Genomic DNA, 9,426 nt, shown 5'->3' with positions numbered 1-9,426 from the left:
ATCACATTACAATCTGGACTCTTAAAACTGAAGATACAAGATCAAACAAGCAGATTCCTTACCATATTTCAGATTAGTGTCGGCGAGCAACTATAATTACCGTCTCGTGTGCTGGCCCAGCGAGAACCGGAAGCACTGGAGCAGGAGTTACTGGCTGATGTAATATAGCAACAAAAACAGATTCAGACAGAAGGAAAAGAACATGAAATAAAGGGATGACCAAATGACCTTCAAATAGTGACATCCAAAACCAGCTTCATCGAATCCAATGGAAATAAAAACAAAATAAACCAAGGTGCCGCACCTGATCTTGAGGAGTATTTCCAGAAGAGGCAGGATTTCCATCTTTCCGGTCCCTGATATTATTTACAAAGAAAATAAAAAAATAGCCTCAGTTAACAATAGACTAACCACATGCTTGTGAGAAATTTTTGAAGATGTTGCTTGCAGTGACTTGGTAGAACTAAAATTTTTAAGATCAACAAGTCAGGATGAGATGTCCATTGAAGGATATTAACTGCAACTTTCATCACATAGAGCTGGGCATGTAAAAATGTCTCATTTGCCTGAGATTATAAAACTTTTGAGACAGCAGCCATCAAATTTTAACGGACTCTATCAAAACGAATGAAGTTTCATCAAACAGTCCAATACATTTTTTGATGCAGCAATTCACCGAATTCTTGGTACTCTTGACATCAAATCAATAAATCAATAATATTCAAATATTCAAAACACTCAACCCAAAGTACAATTAAAGGCTCAGAATCAATTGCAGGGGTTCACTGGAAGTAATGTTTCAAAGACCAGCGCTTACAAACCCAAGCAACACGAAGAACCTAATACAGGGTGCCTCATTTTGTAGAAATAATCTGATAGGATGGAACTTTTCTTTATATGTATTGCAGGGCCAAATTTAATGATGAACATACCCGAAGGGACTTGGAAGATTACACATTCATATCTTCTCCGGTCTACTCTTCCTTTTTTAAATGTTTGTTCTTATGAAGTTGGTACAACAAGCGTCTCTATGTGTAAACACATGCTAAAAAGTTCAAATGCTACGGATCATTGATGAAAAAGTCTAACAAGTGGAGGTACTACAATATCTGAAAATCAGTTTAAACTTCAAATCCAACCGGTAACCAACATTGTACCAGTGATAAAAAGTTCAAATGCTATGGGTCATTGATGAATAAGTCCAACAAGCTGAAGTACTACAATATCTGAAATCAGTTCAAACTTCAAATCCAACCAATAACCAACATTTTAATATGTATCATGGAATTTATCCAATACCAAGTATGACCTAAATCATTGATATCAGTTGGGATCCTGATCTCAGTTTCATGACAACCAAATCTTTGAAGCCATAATAAATTTTGGAGATCTTATATTTATGGCATACAAGTATGAAGGGCTAAAGTCAATACAATAATGACAGAAGATGAAATTATGAAAAGGCACAATATTGCAAGAAAGAGAGATTTGGGCATTAGTGATGCATTCACGAATAAACCTCTGAGGACTAATTGGAGCCCATGCCCGATCACGCATAGGTGTTCTCATGCCCTCATGTATAGGTGTAGCTGCAAATGATTACATAATAAGAGCTGAGAGACATTGAACTTTTAGTGAACACATGGCACATAAGGTTGTTAAGATCACAAAGTTGATATTATGAAAGATAGCAAAGAAAATAGTGGACAAACCTACTAAATTTCTCATAGGAGTCTGACAAGGATGTAGTGGAGGGTGAGACAAGTGTTTCACTACCAGAGCCATATCTAGGTGTTTCACTGTGCCACAAAAAAAAAAGGAGAAAGGATTAAAAACCCACATAACTAACATCTTAGTGAAAGATATTTGAAAATTATAGATTCTCTTACCAGCCTGGGGTTGCAATGGCCCAAGCTATGTCGGAAATTTCATCTCTCTTAACTGCAAAATACCGCATCTTAGTGGACATTTGTCCCAAAAAGGGAGCTTTACCTGTAACAGTTTTAATTTGTGAATCAAGTTCAACACGCACAAGTGAAGCTGTGACCTCTTTAACACGACCACAGTATCCTTTCATAGGACCTCTGTGGATCTTGATAACCCTACCAATTGTCGGATCATTTCCTCTTCCACCTCTATGTCCTCCCCCAACTGCATTAGAATTAACGTTAACAGCTCCTATGATAATATCTCATAATAAAGCCAATCAACAAGGCAAATGCCTCTTTCACAATTGATAATCACATCACAAGAACATTGTGCTCTGATCACCATATAAGAAGGTATTATATTTAAAATTACTTACAGTCAATCAGGGGCCTTCCTCCCCAAGGTAGTCGTCTTGAGGACTGACTGATCTGCGCTGAGGATCTCAAGCCCAAAAATTGACCAAATGAAGCAGAACCCTGCCGCATAACCATCAGACCATCAATTATAACAGTGAACAGATGTATCTCAAATTTGTAGATTGTGTGTCGTAAAAAGGTGTTTAAAAGTTTGACAATGAAAACATAGAGCATACATTTGGTCCACCAACGACGATGCAAGATCGAGTGTCACGCCCCGAACCCAGCTTTATGGACCCGGGACGCCACAAACGGCCGGACACCTACAAGGCCGAAACCAAGTAGGCATACAAGGCCTCAAATCCTGATCCAAAACAGAACAATGAATCAAACTCGGGTGGATTGTAATAAAAAAATATAAAACTTATTCAAATAAAACCTAGGCCCACAACAATCGGGACTTATTACAGTTAAATAAAAGCGAGCGATGGCCCAATGATCCTTGCTAAGTTATCCGTCACTCGACCTCTACTCCCGATCCGAAAAATATCAACAAAATTTATGAGCTTGACAGCCCAGTAAACACCAACTAAAAATATAGGGATCAATTATACAAAATCATAATTTATCAAATTGCAAAATTACCAAAACAAATTTGTTTCACGTAAACATAGATGTCAAAAATTTAAGCATATAGGTCCCCCAAATAACTATTGCCAAAACAAAATCACAAAATTCATATATTTACCCTCGGTGACCCGCGACAAAATTTATCAAAAGCCATATTTTTACCCTCGGTGACACGAGCCAAAATTATCAAAGGCCGATATTCTTCACCGACGGCAAGCGGTGAAAACTATAGTTTCTATAACAAAAATACATGTCGACTACCGGTCGGTGTTTAACCCCGATGATGGGGTTATTGCATAGTTAATTGGGGACTAGTTTCATGTCAAAATACGGCATATTCACAAAACAATAAAGCCCAATAATATTCGCATTGGGCATAATACGAATAATTTGCCAAACAAAATTTTTATCAGTCGTATGATCCCGTTTTATGATAGCAAAATAAACCAGTTACTTGAATCCAAACATGAACAGATAATTTTAAAAAAATTAATAATAATTAATCAGAAATTAACTAAAACATATCTGAAATTCATAATTGGAATAATATATATTTAGATAAACTATTTAAAATTTTACAAATTAAATAATCCGAATTTAAAATAAATATTTAAACCTTTCAGATAATTCTAATCCAAAATAAAATATCATTTACTCAAAATTTCAAATAATTTAAAGTAATTCCAAAAATAATAATAAATAAATAATTCAAAATATATATGTCAAAATAATCAGAAATTTACTTTAAAAATTTCAAAAGTTCACAAAACTTGAATTTTCAAGTATATACATATAATAGGATTTATATGTGGGATACTTACCTGATTAACGCCCAAAAATACTCTCAAACCTTACACTCTTTGCATGTCCTATATTTGGGAAGAGATCCTATTAGTTTTCAATAACAAAATCGAGGCTAACAAACAATAGTATAAAAAAAGATTTTCAAAAGGGTACAAATGCAAAAATAGTTCAAGCTATTATTCTACACTCCCAAATATTGATTATTGTGGGGGTACAATAGCCATTACCCACTCTAAAAGCCATATCAATAATTTCAACATGATCAGTAAGTACTAAAACCCTCATAACTTCACTTATATTTTTCCAAATCACAAATTTTAAAATTCTGGGAATAATAGACACCTAACACTATGACATATCCGAAATTCACATAATTTAGAGTACTACTCAATTTGTAACATTCAATTGAATCTCCAAGTATTTCTGCAAACTTATAATTCAGACATATACTTTTAAACTATGCATATCTCACAACCTACAACTCCAAAAGTAATGAAACTTTACTGACAATCAGACAACTAAAAATTGAACGACTTTCGTATTTTTCACTTTATCTAATTCAATCTCCCTGATCATCAAAATTGGTCATGATTATTCAAGTTCTGCACAGAAATATCATCCGAGACAATTATATTAATAAGGCTATATCTCACAGACTATAGATGCATAAAATCTGAAATTTTGCAGGTATTTAGGTAACATCAAAATCTACAACTTTTATATTTTACTCTCCTTCAAATTCTTCCTCTAATATCCTTAAAATCGGAGAGGAATTTCTGCTATAGTCAAAACGAAAATCTGAAACCTATCAAACTAAAACAACTAGCAATTCCTTTCACATGGCGAAAGATTGTATCTCAATCAACTATACTTCATATTACATCAAACATATCATGCAAGATCTCATCCTTGAGATGTGATTTAATCCATAAAAACATCATGATCAAGATCCTAAGTGCACACATCAAAAGAGAAACAAAACTCCTTCAAACCACAAATTGGGAACAAACCCTAGAAACTCAAGGGCTAAATCTAAAGTTTAAAGGTGAATCACAAATAGGAACAAATTTTAGGGTTTCAGAAAGAAAGAAATCTAGAGCCAACCGGCATCAATAATAATTGCACAAAGCTTAAAGATCCTACCTTGAAAGAAGCAAAACAACTCTCGAGAAGAAGATCCACTTGTCCTTGCCGCCGGCACCACCATGAAATAAAGGAAAAGAGGGCTAGGGTTTTTTTTATAAGAGGTCGTGATATTTGGTAACCGTAAGGATAAGAGCAAGGGTTTTAAAATCTTTTAAATCAATGGCTCTGATTGAAAAAGCTTGCATTGACGGCTAGGATCTAATTTAAGGGGTGGGGCTCACATCGAGCTTTCACACAAATGAAACCAGCATGGTCAATGTGATGACGATCATAAATGAAAAGGATCCCTTTGTGTATGTGTTCAACAGGACCTTGCTTGCCCTATGTTTAAGAAAACAAAAACAAAATATTACGCTGAAAGTGATGCACCCAGCATACTAATTGGGTAACTCAGAACAGTCTGGAAGATATTACCTTGAACGGTCCCTCAAGAACCCTCACAACATCCTTTGTAGAAACTATGCTCTGAGATCTATCTTGGGCATTGACCCGTCTTTCAATTTTGCTTTTGATTTCCCTCAGTTTAACAAGGACACCCTCAGGTCTATCCGGAACTCCTTTAAGCACCTAAATAGGCAGACAAAATTAACAAACAAAAAGAAGCAACAACAACACTCCAGAATTTATTTTCTCACCTGAAATGCTTCATTTTCCACACGAATTATCACACCAAATGACAGATTGCTGCATAATGTTCATGGTAAATATAAGCAATCAAGAATTGACTGATCAACAACTGAAATAAATAAATAGTGACCATTCAAACATATTTGAGAACTTAGTCGAGCTGTACAAGATCATGCAACTCATAATCCCCAATTCTAGCAATGCCTGCAGTTACTTTAGAACTCTCCACAACATTATCGGCAAAAACACAGATCTAAGGAATACAAAATTATTAGTCAATTATGTGTTATTTAGTTCAGGAACTTATCTACATTGATCAAAAGCATGCATACATTTTCTTTGTCATTGTCCGATAAAATGGTGAGAACATGGCCCTCAACCTTCACCACCATACCGGTTGCACCTTCCTGAACACCAGAGATCACTTTCACATGATATCCAGGTTTAAAATACTTGCACAGCTCCTTCTCATTAAAAGCCAGAGCTTTCTGAATGCAAAGTATATATCATGATTTTATAGGGAAAATGAATATTAAAAAAATAAAAAAAAGAGATCCAAGGACAAGTAAGAAATATTACTGGCAAGCCTGATATCTTTGGTCGGATATGAACATTCTCTTCTTCCACTTTTTCTACCCATCCCATTAGGTTTTTTAGATCACCATGAATTACAACAACGGCATCACCCTTCATAAAGTGACCTTTCTTTTTGTTTGCAAAGAAAGTAGACAAACTAGCCATATCACCATTGCCATCTTCTCCGGACATACGAAATTTTTCAAGCTCATCAAAAGTTGGCCGTATATTCTAAGCACTAATTGACTTCATAGACACTGTTTTATAAATAAATCCATCTTTGAACATCATATTATCTATAGTTTCATAATAGTCACCCGTGTCTCAGTCCCTCCTCTGTTCGACATGGTTGTGCATTGCTCTGAATACATTGCGCATAAAATGTTGAAGTCAGCTAAAAAAGGAAACCCACATTTGCCTTCCGTGTAAAACATGAAGAAAAAGCACGATACAAACCTTGCTTCATTAATTTTAAAAAAACGCGCAGGGGGAACAAATGTCTTTTTCTTCACTACATCCCTACCTTCCTGAGATCAGAAACATTTCATTTAATTACAGGGATATAAAAAATTAGACCAATGACATATTTTTTTATTCAGAAAGTAATAAAACTTGCAATTCATCATCAAAATAACAACAGCCATGATTTTCAACTTTTAAAATGAACATCATCCTTACAATCGGAACAGCTAAATGCCTATCATAGAAAATATTGCAGTCTCTCACCATGGACTCAAAAGTAAATGGTAATTAAGGTAACTCATAAATAACAATTGATAAAACTAATCTAAAATCCACAAGGTTCTTACCAATTTACTAGCAATCATTTGCAAATCAATTCGGGGGATCAGCTTGACTGTCACCTTCTGTTGAACATTATCAACTTCAATGACCTGAAACAGATGGAGGTTAGCATAATTCTTCCATAAATTTCAAACAAAACTTATTAGGAACATACTTTGGCAAGATTTCCTTTGTATATGCCAAGCTTCATTCGGACCCATGTATCCCTGGAGAGATCAACAGATTTGCTCTCAACGGAAAGGACATCAGTCATCTCCTTTATCGGCACAAGCATGATTTTTGCTGAACTGAATATATTCCTTAAACCTTTGCAAGCCTGGATGCTTGAGGATCCGTACTACACCTAAAAAATTGGAAACAAATCTAAACATTTTACAATAACATAAAAGCACAGTACCTCCTTAACATGGGCTTCTTTGTCTGCTTCAACATAGATGTAATTTTTTAGATGATCTAAAGCAACTGCTGATTTGATCTGGATATCTGGCTTATCAATGAACTTTTGCATGAGGCAGATAGCTGCCCCACGCTCATGACCAATCTGATATATGTTCTTACAATGTCAGCTTATAGAAGCTTGGCAGTGGAAGAAAATAAAAGTTGGAGAAGAAGAAAAACATACCGCACATTTAACCATCCATAGCTTTGGTTCCTTAACTGATGGCAAAAGAGATTGCTGCTCAACATCAGTAGCATCCTCACCATATTCTATCTGAACTGGTCTTCTATATCTTTCATCAAGCCTTCTCTCCAAATCCTCCACATCTTCATTTTCATCTTGCATAAACGCTCTTGTACTCTGATGTACTCTTGTAACATCATTCTCATCAGGTAAGGCAACCTCTCTGTAAATAAAATCTGCATATTGTGAACACAAATTCACAAAAAAGTTATATTTTGGATTGGAACAAGGCAATCTGGTCATCTGGCCATCAGTTTCTTTCTTAATTATAATGTCACCCTAACAAACATATAAAGACATAATTTTTTCTTCTGAAGGAAAGGCATCACAGTACTTGCGAGAGTAGTATCAATTTCGATAAAATTAACGTAAAACATATCTCCTATTTTCATTTCTAATCCTTTAATGAGAAAATGAGTCAACATAACAGTTTTATACAGAAACAGAATGAATCAAATCTTTCAACCAAGAACGTCAAAAGCCCCAAATTTCCCAACAGTTTCACATCAAACAACCAAAAAATAAAATAAAATCTTTCAACAATGCGCCAGAACATCATATTAAACCCAGAAATTTTAGAATTTTCAATTGAGACTAAAAAAAAAAAAATGTGAAGAAGAAGAACATACCACCATCGCCCTCCTCCTCCAACTCCTCCTCCTCCTCTTCCTCATCGCTATCCACCGCGGCCTCAAGCTCAAAGAACTCCAGAACCCAATCTCCGGCGCTTCCTCCCACATCCTCCCCTCCTCCGGCCAACCTCCTCATACATCTCCACCTCCCTATTGCGTCCCCGCACCATGACTAAGATCTAGGTTTAGGGATTTACCTCCGAAGCCAAGAGAAAGGTAGAGGAAACTGAAAATGGTTCTTGAAGGACAAGAGAACAGGCTTATTTATAAGCAAAAATGAATCTTTTTTTTTGGAAAATAAAGATCAAAGAGTAGTTATATTAGGAAAGAAATCAAGTGGCAAGCCCTTGCTTTCGTTGTCGTTGCTCTTCGTCGCCATGGCTTCTCTCAAGCTCGAGCTTTTCACTAGTTCAAAACCTCATGCACTGCACCATTGCGCGGTGACTTGTGTTCCAAGTTATATCTATATATATCTTGCTGCGTTTTTATGCATATATACCCCTTGAAAAAACTTAATTGCATTCATATTTATATATATTTATATTATATATTAATTCCAACCGTTGATGATGTTAGGATTCAACACGTGGAACATTATATTTTTTTAAAGATATAATTAATTCTATATTTGATGGTTTTCACATGCTTGATTTTTTTTTTTTGCTAATAAACTATTTGTTTCATTTTTTTTAATCACAAGAATTAATATTTAGTGATTAAAAATATTAATTTTGATTATTAATAATTTAGTTTTGATTATGAACAAAATATCCTATAATTTTTTTTTTTAAAATAGAATGAATGGTGGGTAATTTTATTAAATAAAAAGCAGAAGAATAAATTAAACATGTATGAATCCCCTAATGTTCTTATTAATTGACACACGTGTTGCATTCTTAACAAAAGATGTGGTGTTCTATAGGTTCATTTAATAACTCTCTAATTTTTTTTCCCTTTCATTAGACAAATATATAGGTTTTTGTCATTATTACTATTATTATGATAATTATCATTAAATATTATTAAAAGAGGCAGATGTAATGTTGCAATTGCGTTTTGTTTTGATTTTTTTTTTTCACGATGCCATGTGGTGGTACGGATATTTCTACAAGGAGGAGGCATCTTTATTTCAAACGGACCAATCTGGCGATGCCACATGGCGGTATGGCTCAGGCGGCCATCCGTGTAATATTATCGAATGGCCGATCGGGGTCTCGCCTATATATTGTACACTCTTCTC

The 9,426-nt window shown here is 35.0% G+C and overlaps 1 long non-coding RNA gene and 1 pseudogene across 1 annotated transcript; both read right to left on the bottom strand.

Annotated features, from left to right (window-relative positions):
- On the bottom strand, positions 1 to 8,322 carry LOC120279141 (annotated as a pseudogene).
- Positions 1,948 to 5,054, bottom strand: LOC120278725. The gene is made up of 4 exons (XR_005541754.1): positions 4,863 to 5,054; positions 2,522 to 2,649; positions 2,306 to 2,405; positions 1,948 to 2,151 (listed from the first exon to the last, which is right to left on the bottom strand). It is a non-coding gene; the product is annotated as an uncharacterized LOC120278725 (long non-coding RNA).
- Positions 8,323 to 9,426: the final 1,104 nt, after the last annotated feature.

This window comes from Dioscorea cayenensis, chromosome 16 (genome assembly GCF_009730915.1).
Source record: "Dioscorea cayenensis subsp. rotundata cultivar TDr96_F1 chromosome 16, TDr96_F1_v2_PseudoChromosome.rev07_lg8_w22 25.fasta, whole genome shotgun sequence".
Lineage (NCBI taxonomy): Eukaryota > Viridiplantae > Streptophyta > Magnoliopsida > Dioscoreales > Dioscoreaceae > Dioscorea > Dioscorea cayenensis.
Note: the sequence above shows the minus strand (reverse complement) of the source record. Positions and strands in the feature narration are given on the sequence as shown.